General features: G+C 47.1%; 3 protein-coding genes across 3 annotated transcripts in view; 2 read left to right on the top strand and 1 right to left on the bottom strand.

Annotated features, from left to right (window-relative positions):
* LOC126920451 (uncharacterized) overlaps positions 1 to 14,370 on the top strand; it is a 104,420-nt gene that overhangs the window by 72,060 nt on the left and 17,990 nt on the right. The gene's annotated exons all lie outside the window — the stretch shown is intronic.
* LOC126920420 (ankyrin repeat domain-containing protein SOWAHB-like) overlaps positions 1 to 14,370 on the top strand; it is a 97,307-nt gene that overhangs the window by 80,477 nt on the left and 2,460 nt on the right. The gene's annotated exons all lie outside the window — the stretch shown is intronic.
* Positions 1 to 14,370, bottom strand: part of LOC126919129 (uncharacterized) — a 102,074-nt gene that overhangs the window by 87,276 nt on the left and 428 nt on the right. The gene's annotated exons all lie outside the window — the stretch shown is intronic.

The raw sequence follows: 14,370 nt of genomic DNA, 5'->3' as shown, positions 1-14,370 counted from the left end.
ACCTTGTTACGTGGAGATAAATAACATTGCATTAAGCAACGGTCGGGAAGGCAATTTCGAATACCAGGAAGGACGATGTAAAAGAAATTAAATGAAATTAAACGAAGCTGTCGACGACTCCATTTGCCGGGTACCGAACGGAGGAATGATTACACGTTTCGGGATGAAAGTGACGACGCTCAATTTACCAGCATTCCCGGCAGCGTATCTTTCGTTTCGTGTTATACCGGGAGACTGGGTTCGATCAAGTTTCTACGCGCGCGTCCCACCGCTACTAATAACGGAGCAAACGACCGGACTTGTTCCACGGTACTTAACTTCGCGGGACATTTCCTGGTAGCCGGGTACACTGAAGTTCGTGTATCGTCGCGCGTAACCTGTCATTATCAGGGATATTGCTTGTATAGCGACACGCATGCATTTGGAAACGTCTCGTCTGTATGTGATTTATTATTTCGAACGTTCGCTCGCGCCTAGCCGTCGCAGCATGGCTGATCACGTAGTTCGCAACGATCACTCTTCAAAAGCATTCGGTCGTTGTTAACAAGCACTTTGCTCGAGTAACGTTACTCGACTAAATTTCATTAGTCACAGCGAAGAAGATCGAGGATTTGTTTATGGAATCGCCAGGAATTTACGATTGTTTATGCCAGCTTCTTGCGATAAATCAGCTTATGAATACTAATCGTGAACCAAGATTAGTTATTGCGAGAGATTTTCAGGATTGCGTGAAAGTAACTATAAAATTCTAGGACTTACGATGTCTTCTCCTAACGGAGTAGTATCATTCATTAGGAGCTTTGTAAATAACAACTCCCGAGGAAGGAATAAATCAGCGAGCAATCTTCGCAAGCCAGCCAATAATTCGCCAAGCGTGGGTGGCTGGAGGGCAGGTGTTTCGTTGGAGATCGGTATATCCAGCAAAAACGATCGAAACCGCAGAATATCGGAGGCAGCCGAATCGCGGTGCCGGTATTGCGCTGGCCACATTAAATACCGAGCCATTTACCACCGGACCGTTTTCCCGTATCGGCGCTAAACGTTCGTTGCCTAACAACACGAGGAGGAAAGCGCATCGAATGGCCAGCTATAATACAAACGTTCCATGAGAAACAGAGAACGAGAAAATGAACGAGGTAATGGGAGAGAGGGAGAGGCGGTCCTGGTGGAGCGCGAGGAACCGTGAACAATTATGGCCGATATGGTGGTGGCGGCAGTGGTAGCGCAGATAGATGGAAAGAGAAGGCGAACGAGAAATCGAACGAGAAGGAGAACGCATGGAACGCGGAGGACGGGCATGGGGCACCATGGATCCGCGGACTCTGCGGCCTGTGGTGCTGGCCGAGTACGTCGGGGCTTGGGGTTAATACGGTGGCCAGTGATGCACGACCGACGCAACGCTGCGGCTGGAGCGGCTGACCGCACGCCAGCTGCCCAACGCCGCTCGAGCTGCCCGCAAAAATCTGTAGCTGACCCCTCGCCGCGGCTGTGCTGTTGCACACAAACCCCTAACCCACGCCCTCGATAGCCCCACGCCACGCTTCTTCGCTTCGCGTTCTTCCGCGTGTACCGCCGTCCTCCTATCTTCCTTCTTTTCCCCTACCCCACCGCCTCTTTCACCGGACCTTCGATTACTGGACGCACGTCGATTCTAAACGCTCTCGAGCTTACCGGTAGTCTTGGAAATTACCGCGAGATTAGCGTTTCGACGACCTGCGACTACCGTGCAACTTATGCAAGCCGGAGGATAGCGTTTGATTAATTTAAACGGATGAACGCGAGATGTCTTCTTGCTCGTGGTGAGTGAGGATACTGCCCAAGGCTACGTTGGATGAAGTGTACCGGAATGGATTTGCGTAGGTTGGTAGGCCACGCTTTTTATGCCGTTTTATGAGTCGTAAATATTCGAGCAGACGTTCAACAGCGTATAAAGAATATCGAACAATTACATCGGTTCGGGGATATACAAACGTCTATATTTGAAAATGGAGCATCGATAGGCGTTCCGTTCTAAGAAATACCTTCTCCTCTATGCTAACACGTATAAGAAGTTCGAGTTTTGACAAGGCTGTCATCCCTATTGAAACCGAGAAGTCCCAAAAACCACAGCCATTTGTGTTCCATGTTTTCAAGTATACAAGCTGTCACAAAATATGTGACTGATATTTTCGCTACAAGATAAATGACACGAGAATCGATTGACATGAAACATATTTCTAGCGTAAAGTAAAATCGTTTGTAACTTGAAAAGTAAGCATCAAACGACATTTCTGTACGTGAACTTTTTCTTAATTTTGATGTTTAGAATCGATCCCGTAAATATCTCCCACATAGTGGCCAGAGACCCACTCTTCAAACTTAAACTGCGTCGATTCCTCAAAAATGTCCCTTCAAATCGTTTCACGTTTCTATTCCATTCCATAAACGTCGAAGAATCTACCTGAGACACGAAAAATCGCGGCTAGAGCGTTTTTCCGCCCGGGTGTTGCGGTCTCGCGGCAAGAAACGTCCGCTCCATAGCGCGGTTCTTCCCTTGGGTGACAAGCGGCGGGCAGACGGGTAAAATTGATATTTCACGCACGTCTGCACGGCAGCAAGGTAATTGCGTTTAAACGGCGCGGTTGCGTATGCGACTGCTGCGCCCACCTGTGTCAGGCCGCGTCTAAATAATAGAATTCACGGCGCGCGCTTCTCTCCTGCGAGCGGAGAAGAAGAGAACGTGGTGTTCGATCGCGCGTCATCAGCCTCGTCATCTTGCTGGCCGACACGGAACTGTATGGCGACCGACTACTAATCAACCGACGTGATTCACGGAGCTTCTTCGTTAAAAACGACGCGTCTCCGATTGCCTCCAGACGAAAGTGTACCCTCGGTGATACAATCGATTTCCTGGCTTTTCGAATTTTGACTCACGGACCTCCCTTTCGTATGCAGCCACCGGTCGCGCGACTTACTGCCCGCCCGGCTCGCACTTCCGAATCTTGTACGATGACTCGAGAATATTAACGACCCACGACCTCCCCTGAAGTTTATTAACGTAGAATGATCGTGGTTCGTTTGGGAAATTTGAAAGTTTGATGTTTTAGGGGACGGACTTTTATGAAAGTTTCTGGAAAACCAGAAAAGTTTAGTGTCAATAGAAATTAGTCTTTTATATTTTAATTCCATGGTAATAGATTCTTTTAAAGCGAAGGCTATAGAGAAAAAACAGATAAAGTTACATTTCCTGTATGTTACAGGGAAACAGTTTTAAGGTTCGGTATTAAAGGCATTGGATCTCTTAGAGACACCATGACTTATGTTGAAATTTTTAAGTCTGCGGCCTCCACAGGGTTAAAACAGACAAGTTTACCTTGAATTTTATTTCATGGCTAAAAGCATGTAGCTGCAACTTCTCTGACGTTAAACTTCACGGCTACTTCTTGGATATAATGGGTCCTTTTATAAGAGTCATCTGGCATGTGCATATACGCTGTAATCTGTAAACTTTTCCTGGTGGGGATATTTTCCGCAATTTTTTGATCACAAATTACCTGCGCGTTATTTCGCCGAGCGTGCGCTCGCGCGCGTTACATTACAGCCACCAATTTACTTTTCTCGAGCGAGGGCGCCTATATCTTTTAATACGTTTCTCGTGGGAACGATTCTCACTCGCACGATGCACTTTACCGCGCGTAGGCTCGATCGAACCTCAGGGCCCGGACGCATCGCGGTAATTTAATTGACGCAAAGATTGCCACAAAAAGTTCATCTTTACATAATGGTTCTTTTCCTTTCCCAGCAAGACGAAGAACGATCATCGACGTTTCCCATGGTGAGCGCGGCAACCCGCATTACCATGCACCACGATCACCCTTGGACTCTCCTAAATGTCGAGCCACGTTCTTTCCTTTTGTTCCTCCGTTTGTCCACCTGGAAGGTCGGGAATTTCTCTTGGTCGTCACTCGAAAAAAAGAAAAAGATATTTCCATTTCCCAACCAGATTAGGTATTATAAAATTTAGACGCGTTTCTCTTTCGTCCATGCACGAATTCACCACCTTACCCGCGGAGGAAAGTTTGATCAATCCAAAAAGAAACTGGTACGAGTCGAGTACCGTCGGTTGGATTAGACCGGTATCTTGTAATCGTTCTGCTTTCGTTTTTCAGACAATCGGTGAAACGTTTATCTTTCTTTGGTTGCGATCTAGCCATTTTACCTTTCTTTCGGCGGTCTTCCTTATGGTTCTATTGTTATAAATCGCTGACTAGTCAGGGAAGATGGTTCCGATTGTCGAGAGTCGGCCTCATTGTCGTAGATTGCCTCTTCAGTGACAAGGATACCGATCTTCGTTCCTGTTACAAGAGGGATCGTTGCACGATCATCCGTTTAACTTTCCCTGAAAACTGTACACACCGATTGTGCTTGATCGTTATCTTTTGGGATCGTTGGACCATCCTTGGGCTGAAGGGGTCTGTTTCCGGGCGCACGCGACATTTATCCTCACGGTTCGCTTGAACGACGACAAAGCCCTGTCTCCGTGGTCGAGTAAGGGCCCTCTTCCTCTCTGCCTTCTGCAACCGAAATCCAATTTGCATGAACTGCAGCCAAAATGGACGAGGTAATTGGTACACAGGAGAGATTAGGGCTGCGCCAAGGCGACGGATGTCCGGGCACCGTTGCTGCCCCTAAATTCCACCGTTTGCGGCGCCGCCGTCTTCTTCTAATTGCCACCGTTGGACGGTTTTCAATTAAAATTTGTGCCACGATGTCTCTTGATCTATGATCGCACCACCAACCGTATAAAACGAATTACTTCGCTCGACTTCGCTGAAATTACTTCTCAACCATTTTTAGGACTCTGCATTGGAATTCCAATTTTCAGGCCATAATTTTTCATCGCAGTAAGATTCTCTTAATACTTCGTTACTTTCCAACTCGTATTTGCACATATGCTTATTTTCCAATGAAGCGTCATTTTATCAGTCTGAGAAATCGAGAAGAAGACAAAGCAAATCATTCGAAGCGTTCTTGAGGAGGGACGCGTCCTCGCGATTATGGCACGAAGAAACAGCGAAGAAAGATGAAGAGGAAGGACAAGAAGAAGAAGAACTACGGGAAGAGCTACGACAGCGATGGTGGCGGCGGAGGAGGAAAGAAAGAGGATGAGGACGCTCACATAAATACGTACGCAACGCAAACAAAAACCCACAAAGGACCGCGCTCGCGGAAGATACGATCTTGCGGCATGCAGATACGAGCATACTAATCTCTCCGAGAAGCCTCTCCGAGGAAACCGTGTCCTTTTGTTGTATCCGTCTATGAAATATATTGGTGGTTGGCCCGACGTCCGACACGAGGGAACGATTCAATATCATTCCGACGCGCTGGATCTCCCGGTGTATTTTTCCGGGATCGCGTCGCCTCTAGATCATCGACCACGCCGCGTACTGGGAAATAGAAATATATACGAGCACCGGGAACGAAACAAAGGCCTGGCTTTTACACGAGAATCCGTGGACACGCGAAATCATTTTTATCGGCCCGTCAAGTGATGGCCGGAGGAACTTGCTCACAGGGATGATGCATGGTCAGGATAGTGTAACATATGTCTGAGAGAGCCGATCGTACTTTACGCGAATGAAGCATAGGTTTCTAGTCGAATACTTAAATTAATAATTGATCATTCTGCTGATAGGGTGCTAATGTTGCAAACATTGAAAATTTCCATAAGTCCGTTTCACGATGTTAATGGATCGTATTTACACCGAGTCCATAAAAAATGACTTGTTCATCCCATTTACTACCACGACCTCGATCCACTTCTTAAACGAAACCCGATCGGTCCCCTGATTTGTTTGCTTGTCACGAATCGCATATTCAATATTCATTTTACGAACATGGCAAATTACCGATTCCACGGAAAACGACGTCGTAGATCATTGGAGCCGGGCGAACGCCAGGCATAATTCGGTTCTTCTACGAGGTCTACGCGTCGTTCGATCCTCTGTCCAGGATCCAGCTAATTTCCAGCATTTGCATGCCGATACAAGGATAGGACGTCGGTGGCAGGCGGCAGTTTCAGTTTCGCCACGCCAATCCAATCATGTAAATCGGGGGTAGCATTATTAGTGGCGGCAATCGAACTCACTCTCCTAGGCCAATAGGAGGTGTGGTGTCGCGGAGGTAGAGGCAGGGCCCGATCCGAAACGAAGGGAGCACCGGCCGTCCAACTAATCCTGGGTTTACCTAATCGCTTACTCCCTTCCTCCTTCGTCTGTGCGCGATTCCGCTCGTTCGCAAAGCGGCTTACCCTTGCACCACAACCCCGTGAAACTCTCGTCGAGACACTAGAGAAATTCCGCATCTGCGATCGAGCAACGTTCGATTTTCCTCGATCGTTGACCTCCTCTTCAAGTACCGTAGCCAACGGCTTTTTCAAGCTTGGCATTCGTTCGTGAACAAGTATTTTCGCCAAATCTACACGTTTCGAATAAATCGCCATCTTCGCTGTTCCGAGTTTGATTAATAACGTACCACCTTACTTGGCATCGGCTGAGGAATTCGTGAAGGACGATTGATCGTCGCGCGATGCGTCTTCCTTAACGTCGACGATTCCTGTTGGTGACAACACGAGCTAAGATGCTTTAAAGGAAACGTTTCGACGCGAAGGTGAATCGGGCCAAAATTAGATAACTACGATCGATGTTCTCGAGGTTCAAGCTGGTTTTTAAATATTGGTGTTGCTTCACCACTTTATGGACAAACGACCAACGATCGCTATTCTTAAAAAAGTTGTCAAGTACGTTCATAAATATTGTTCAATTGCGCGATAATAATTTCTGTTACACCAACTTATCGTTAATGCATTTTCCGTCATGAATGTGGCAATACTATCTCGAAGATATACCTATACCTATACGATGATTTCAACTTCGTTTATCGAAAGCTTGCTAATCGAGAGCAATTCTAAAGAGAGACTGGTTCGCTTTCAAGTGCAGCACTCTGTATCGAGGATTTCCACTGCTATCGCGTCGCTTGATATTCGATCTGATCGCGGCCGGTTATCTGTCATCCAGCAGACGCGTGGTCGATGAAAGTACAAAGCGATTCGTTTGAAAAAACCCAACTATATTTCCCGGACCTGATAAAAAAACCGATCAAAAATAGATTCACTGAACTTCGACGCGATAACAACGACGTCGTACGTTTACACGGAACACAAAACAGTGGAAGAAAAAGAATTTCTCTATCGAGGGAATTAACGAGGGAAACGAAGGGAAACGATGGGACTGAAGGGAAATATAATCAGCACGCGGCCGATAATTCCTGACAGCGAAAGAGGTGGAGCGGTGGCCGATCGAACGAAAACGTAAGCCGCGTAATCCCCTGTGAAATACCGCGCTGGATCCGAGAACTTTGCCGTACGCCCGAGGACATCGGGGACATCGATTATTCGCGGCAAACCGCTCGCGTTAATCGTTTAAACTCCGCTCGAAGAGGACGTACGCGGCGATCGTACCTCCGCCAGGTACGCGCCACGTTATCCAGCAAACCACTAGACACCAGGATTCGCTGCGGATATCGATACTCGTCCTAGAAGAATCTCGGCTCGTTGCCAGACTATCAGGCTCTATTTCCTGTGGAACTCGATTGGAGATTAACAACACGGCCTGGTGTAATCGATGGTTTTTAATGTCAGTGATAAGGCTAATAGTTAGTTACTTATGTTTTCGTTTAGTAGAATCGTAATGTATGTTTGGATTAAATTTTATAGCTCTGATTTAAAAAATAGATATTAGTTCGAATAGAGAATATCATGCGAGTCGATCTTGTTAAAAAAATTGTGAAAAAATTTCTGAATTTTAAGCCTGCTATTCTCCTCCTACCTCATATAGGTGGGATGATTCGAAATGGATGTTACATTTCAATAGATCGTTACTTGCATCCTTAATGTTTATCAGCTCGATCAGTTAGGAATATAGTAGATGGTAAAGGCCTAGAAACAGGTTGTTGCTGACACCGCAAATAGGTCAGCCAGTATCCAGAACAGCGAGCATCTTCCTGCGACAAACAGTACCGATCCTCGACTTCCGGTCTCCCACGGTTGCACGTGTAAGACACTCCGCAATTTCCATATTTGCTCTCTAGTCATCCATTTGGCGAAATCGTTGCCGGTCGATGCTCGTCGAAGCGAGTCAACGTTTTCAAGTTAATGGACGCGGCTGATGGCGATACCTTGTCGCGTCGCGGCTCAAAGAAGCCACCTGCGACACACCGAGGACACTGCCAAGCAACGATTTCTACCTGCAATTGTGTTTCTCCTTATACGCTTGCTTAATTGCGTAACGGATGTTGATAGCTTTTTTTGGCCGGTGGTCGAGTCAATTTCCTCTACCAATTAGTTAAGACTTACTCGACAGCTTTTTCTGATATTTTTCAGAATGATATAACTTTCCCTTCCCCATTTTCCAGAAGATGATCGTTTATTCCTTGGGAGGATTGTGAACAATGCTGAGAAATTACAAAATGAACTTAGATATTTTGCAATTATTCCTCTGGAACTGTCATATGTATAACTGGATTAAGAACTTTGCATTTCTTTCTCATTCTTTAAAACGTTGATACTTCGAGCATAATCGTTAAAGTAAAGCGAAATTCGGACGCCAAGATCGATGGATAAATCATCCAAACTAGGCTAAGTGCGTTGTTCTTAGGATTGAATATTATAGCGAGAATAATAGCAAGAAGCAGTATCGCGCTATCTTGACCGGCGATCGATGGGGGGATTAAAGAGTCGGGAGCGGGATAAAAATCTCATAGTGCAGTCACAGCTCGTTTGAGCGGATGCCTCAAGTGATTTCGGTTACACCTCGTTTGCACGATCCGGCGTTGTACGGCTCTTATTATTTCCTTGATCTAGGAAGCAGTGTTTCAATCGCGCCGACGGATTGAAATTGCAGGCTCGATGGCGCTGGATAACATTGTGATCGCGATGTAAAAGAGAACGCTGGTATCGGTCCGGAGTGGCCAGCGGGAGCTGTTGAACAATCGAGTGTCCCATTTTCAGCAATCAGTGCGTATCGTTCCTTCGGTCCGAGGTGAACGGTTTGCCAGGAGCTGTTGCGGATGTTGTTGAAAACATTTCATAATATGTATCTAGTTACGTTCGAATTGTTACTACAGATTGTTCTAATATCTTCTAATTGGTAACCAAGTCATAAGGAATGATGTATGATCATTTTCATGAATATCTACTGATATATATGTAAGAAATTCCTTGATAATCTTTGTATACGATTTCTTTTATTCGTTACAATACAATAGCTATATCGATCATAATAGATGAACGTTATTCGATCTTCGTAAAAATGTATGTATCTTAAACTATATTTGTCTACAACGCCTTCAGACTGGTTACATTGCCTACTATTGTTCGTCGTTTGAACCGAAGCCGAGATCGCTGCCATTTCGAATGCTTTTGATAACGAATATTAGCTTCAAAGTTATTAATCATTCGTATGCATGCAAGATATCGATTGAATCGGACAGCAGCGTAAACACCTAGAGCTAAACGGCGTTAAATATCACCCTAGCTCGTCAGAATATATCCAGATACGAGCGAAATGCGGAGATTTCTCAGATATATGAACGGACAAAAGTGAATTTCCTTTTTTCTGCATCTGCTCCATGAATCTACATAGCTACGGATTGTGGCCTGAGTCGTGTTTACTTGGCGTGCAGCTGGAATTACGAGTGAAAAGAACGGTCTAACAAGAAGGGGCCGAATAAATCATAAAGCACAGCTCTTCCGCGCTATGCTAATGACACCTCCTGCATCCTGTATATCCTTGGCGCGGGCCGCGAAAGTTCCTAGTGGCACGCCACGCGGCGTTTGTTCTTCTTTTTACGGGACTGCCGGCAACACACCTCCTTGACGCAATTGCAGGAAATAAAACACTCTTACCCGGACGTTTCCCCCGCATTCACCGAGCGAACAACAGCCACGAGAGGACCGCGACGCAACAACACCCGTACTCGGCCGTGTAACGAGCACCTCGGTGCGAGGAAGAAATATCGTCCCCCAGTCCGTTTTTCTTCAATCTTGCCAAATATACAGCGCCGATTAATCGTGTCGGTGCTCCTTTCGCTTACGGCTTATACGATCCTGTTGTTTTATGGTCATGATCCTTAGACTAGTAAAAAAATTAATTACGATATTCCTTATATCGCATTATTTCTTAATTTCTTTCGCTACAGTTAACTAAATTAACTTTACTCTTTGCTACGATACGTTTTAATCGTCTAAAAAATACAACGAATCTCTTGTAACAATTAAATAGCTTTAAACTGACTTGCATCACTGTCTCAGCCTGTGGTATCATACAACTTTGTTGTCGAGGTATAGGAATAGTTCTGTGTATTGTCCGCGCTTCTCATCCGCGATCAGCCGATTCAGACAGCTTCGACACTGGCGTCAATGCGGCGAGTTCCGTCGTAGAAAGGGGAATTCGTGACTAATAGATCCGATCGAAGCTCTAGCCGATACACGGCGGGCATAGACGCAACGAGGCTGATCAACAGGCGAGGACACGCGCCATCGAGCACGCGCCGATAGATCTGACATCTCGACGCCCGACGCCGTACACGTGACCGGAGGCTCGTTACCTCTCCTCTCCTTTCCTTCTTTCTTCCTTCCTCATCCGCCGGCGACTCCGTTCCTTCCTCCACCTTCCCATCGGAAGACACGCGCCCGACGTCTCCCTCGATTTCCCGGAATCGACTTTCGAGAGATCGAATCGCCGCCAGGATCGGGACGACCCACCGCGAGCGGCCACGAGTTCGAGGAGAGGTTCGGTCGCCGAACCGGCTTCCTGCCCCCGCTCGAATCTCGATGTCGAGATGAACGCCGCAGTTAAGAACCGTCCTCGCTTCGCCGGAATCTGTTTACCCTGCCCGATTCCGGGGAAACAAAGACATCTCTGCGAGCCGATTATTCGCGGCAAAGCCTGTTAAACCGCAGCTCAGATCCCTTTTCTACTTCGTCAATTTGTATCTTGATCGGTTGCGATCTACTATATGCGTTATGTATCCTGATACGTGCCCGATATTTCTCTGAAAGGTCTTGGAAGAGAGCCGAAGATGTTCGCAGAAACGGTTGTCCTAAGCGATGTTGCTTCAGATATGCAGATATTTTTATATTTTGATCATTCTTTTTATGGACGGGATTTATATCGTCGAACTGTTCTCTCGGTAACTTCGTATGGATCCTCGTGATCTTACACGAAACGCTATAAAATTATCTATGAACAAATATTCTAGATGTATCTTTGATGAATACATTTGGATGGAGATATTTTTTCTTCCAATCCAATTACACGAATCTTCAGAAACCAGAAACGAAAACGCTCTTCTTCTTATAATTGCGACATCGTTTGCCTGTTGCAAAGTTTCGCATTCGACTGTCGCGAGCGAAGAATTTGGGCTTCCGAGTATCATCTTGATATGGAAGTCTTCGATCGCAGCGATTGTAGCGGTTTAATCAACGCGCCACGAATTGACGTAGTTGGACTTGGAGAAGGTCGCGGGTACGAGGCGCGACGGAGGCAAAAATTTGGGCCGGGATCGAGCGCGGATTTTAAGGAGAGTCCGCATACCAGGCAGCGACAGAGTCCCACGGGAGCAAAAGGGAGGAAAGGGCCACGCTGAGGAGACGGCCACTAAATATTGTGTTCGCGCAGAGAATACAGCTCTCGGGACACGTGTAAGCGGGGCCGCGGGATTCCGTATGAGCAGATCGGCCCGCCGATTATACGCTAATTCAACGCAAATTCCTTCCCGGAGATATCTGTATCGCTCGCATACATCAGAGCCCGCGGTAGCTGGCTGCCGTTGTTGCTGCTGCTGCTGCTGCACAGGCCTTCTCCGTGCCGCTCGCCGTGCCTTCGAGCGTCCGCAGTCTCCGGTTAGCTTAATCAGTACCCACGAGGAGACAACTATATACCCACGGCTACATAGTTTTCGTGCACATGTGGTGTACACACATCGACCGTGGGTACACCAGGAACCCACGAAAACCGGCGACTCTGTCGTGCTGCTACCAGTGCAACCGATCAGCCAGCGGAAACCGCCGGGATGTACTAATTAATCCAGACGGAGATTTGATTATGATATCGACAAAGGATGTCCGGAACTATTCGTCGAGACGGTGTTTGGACTCTTGCGAATCGAACGTCCGATCAAAATGCTTTCGCAAAGATCAAAGGGATTAAGATGCTGGCTGGTATTACGTGTCAGATGCACAAATTCAAATTCAATTGATATTAACTACTGTATACTATGTTCAAAATCGATCTACCACTAATGGCCATCGACGAGCTTCTCCCATCATCGTGATTCAATCTCGAGACTATTCCCATCTCTAACAACTGACCCTTAACACTCAGTCTACCGAAACGACATACGAAACGTCCCCTACAATTAACAACGCATTAATCCCGTCATTAATCCGGCAAACAAAGCTACATAAGGCAAAAACGTGGCACGAGCTGGCGGAAGATGATGGAACAAAGGGGAGCGCAAATCGCTTGCCAGACCTAGAAGCGAGGGTCGGAATCGACGGTGAACGTTCTCACGCATGACGAAGGCAGCCGGCCAAGGGATTTCCAAGTCAGGAATCGCCGGTAAAGAGCGCGAAGACGACGGCTACCGTGTATATAGGTATGGCGCGCGGTGGTCAGCGAAGGTCCAGGGCAGAGGACCGAAGATATATCACGTTGTCGGCCGACATACCATTCTTTCGCGGCAGCCGACACAGTGTGTGCGCGTAGCATTCACAAATTAAGGAGCGCCAAAGTCCACGAGACGGCGTAGGTATGGCGCTATCGCGCTTCATAAAACTTCGTTAGCAGGCTGCAAGTAGACGGCCGACGCGGTATATACGCGCTCGTAGAGAAACGCGCGCTGATGGCCCCTCTCTCACGGCCGAGAGCTGCGGGGCTACCGTAAAAATTCATTTTGTTTCCCCGGCCGTGTAATTTCTCCCGGATTCTTGCATCTTTCGCGCCGGACCGTATTAGGCGGTACCGTGTTCGCCGCTGGTCCTCGCGTTCTCGCTTCTCCACCGCTGATCACGCTCGTCTGTCGTCTGGTTTGCGATCCTAATCTTGATTAGCACTCCACACGCTCCTTTATATTCCGTGTAAACGAGATTCATTGTGCCGTCTTCCTCGAATCTCTGTCGCTGTAGGCGATGTCGTGCGTTGTTCACGGGGTGGTTGAGTTTGTTACGTTAAGGGGATACCGATATTTTGGTTTTCCTGTCGTTACTTGGTTATACGATATTCAGTGAAAGAGAACAGAGGAGATAACTATTACGAAGTGTTAATAATTCTTATCTTCGTGTTATTTACACCGGTGACTGTTAACTAATCCTCGGAATTGCATTTGACAATATATCGGTGAAAGCATAATTTTAGGAAACTCTTAGTATTTTCCTCTCACTGCGAGTACAAGGTACAAATACCTTATACGTTTCGATAACAAGATTCAATAACTCATAAAAATAACAACGGCGAATTAATAAAGCAGGTTCGCTTCCCTCCTCCTCGAACTTGAAAACTTCGAGATCATTTAAATTACACAGTGGTATCTTTCCTAAATCAATTCACGATTTAACGAACCAAAGCAAAGATTGTTCTTCGATATCCACCATACTGAGCAACAGCGTTTATCGTGCTGCTACGATTTCGATTTCGATCAGAGAATTCTTGGTCCTCGCGGTCGCTGGTTGAGCAACGGTATTGGCGCCACGTGCCTCTAATATCAAGCAGGAGGTCGTATATCCTCTCGGTGCGTTGCTCGTTAATTTGCCGTGGAGTCAGCGCATATAGGGCTAGTGGGCGCACAAGGTGCACCCCACACGTGGCTGCACGGACGACGCGGTCACCCACACGCTTTCACGAACAGACGTAGAGCATAGGGTAACGTTGGTCGTGGCAGCGCAACGGTGGCCACGTAAAGCCACACACACGGCCACATCGGGTAAATAGGCATACACGAAAGAGCGCGCGCGTGGTTCTCGTCATTAGGTACGTAGCCTCGTTAGGATGAGTTTTTCCGCCGCTAATGAGGTGGCCTGCAAGTTGTCTCTGGTACCGGTGCAGACGGTCCAGCCGCGGTAGTGGCTCTCTCCGTGTGGATCAGGTGGACGTCCGGCTTTCTATGACGGCAGCGTGCGAATCTGGAGACCCGGACACTATTTTTAATCTACCCCCGGGACGCGGACTTGACGGAATTAAAATACATGTCCCTGGGAGCACCGCGAACGCTTGCTTATATCCCCGACGCGGATCGTATATTTCTCTCTTAGCGAACCAGCCACCCTACGCT

The sequence above is a fragment of the Bombus affinis genome, chromosome 1 (genome assembly GCF_024516045.1).
Source record: "Bombus affinis isolate iyBomAffi1 chromosome 1, iyBomAffi1.2, whole genome shotgun sequence".
NCBI classification, from domain to species: Eukaryota; Metazoa; Arthropoda; class Insecta; order Hymenoptera; family Apidae; genus Bombus; species Bombus affinis.
The sequence above is the reverse complement of the archived record's forward strand: the minus strand, read 5'-3'. Positions and strand labels throughout refer to the sequence as shown.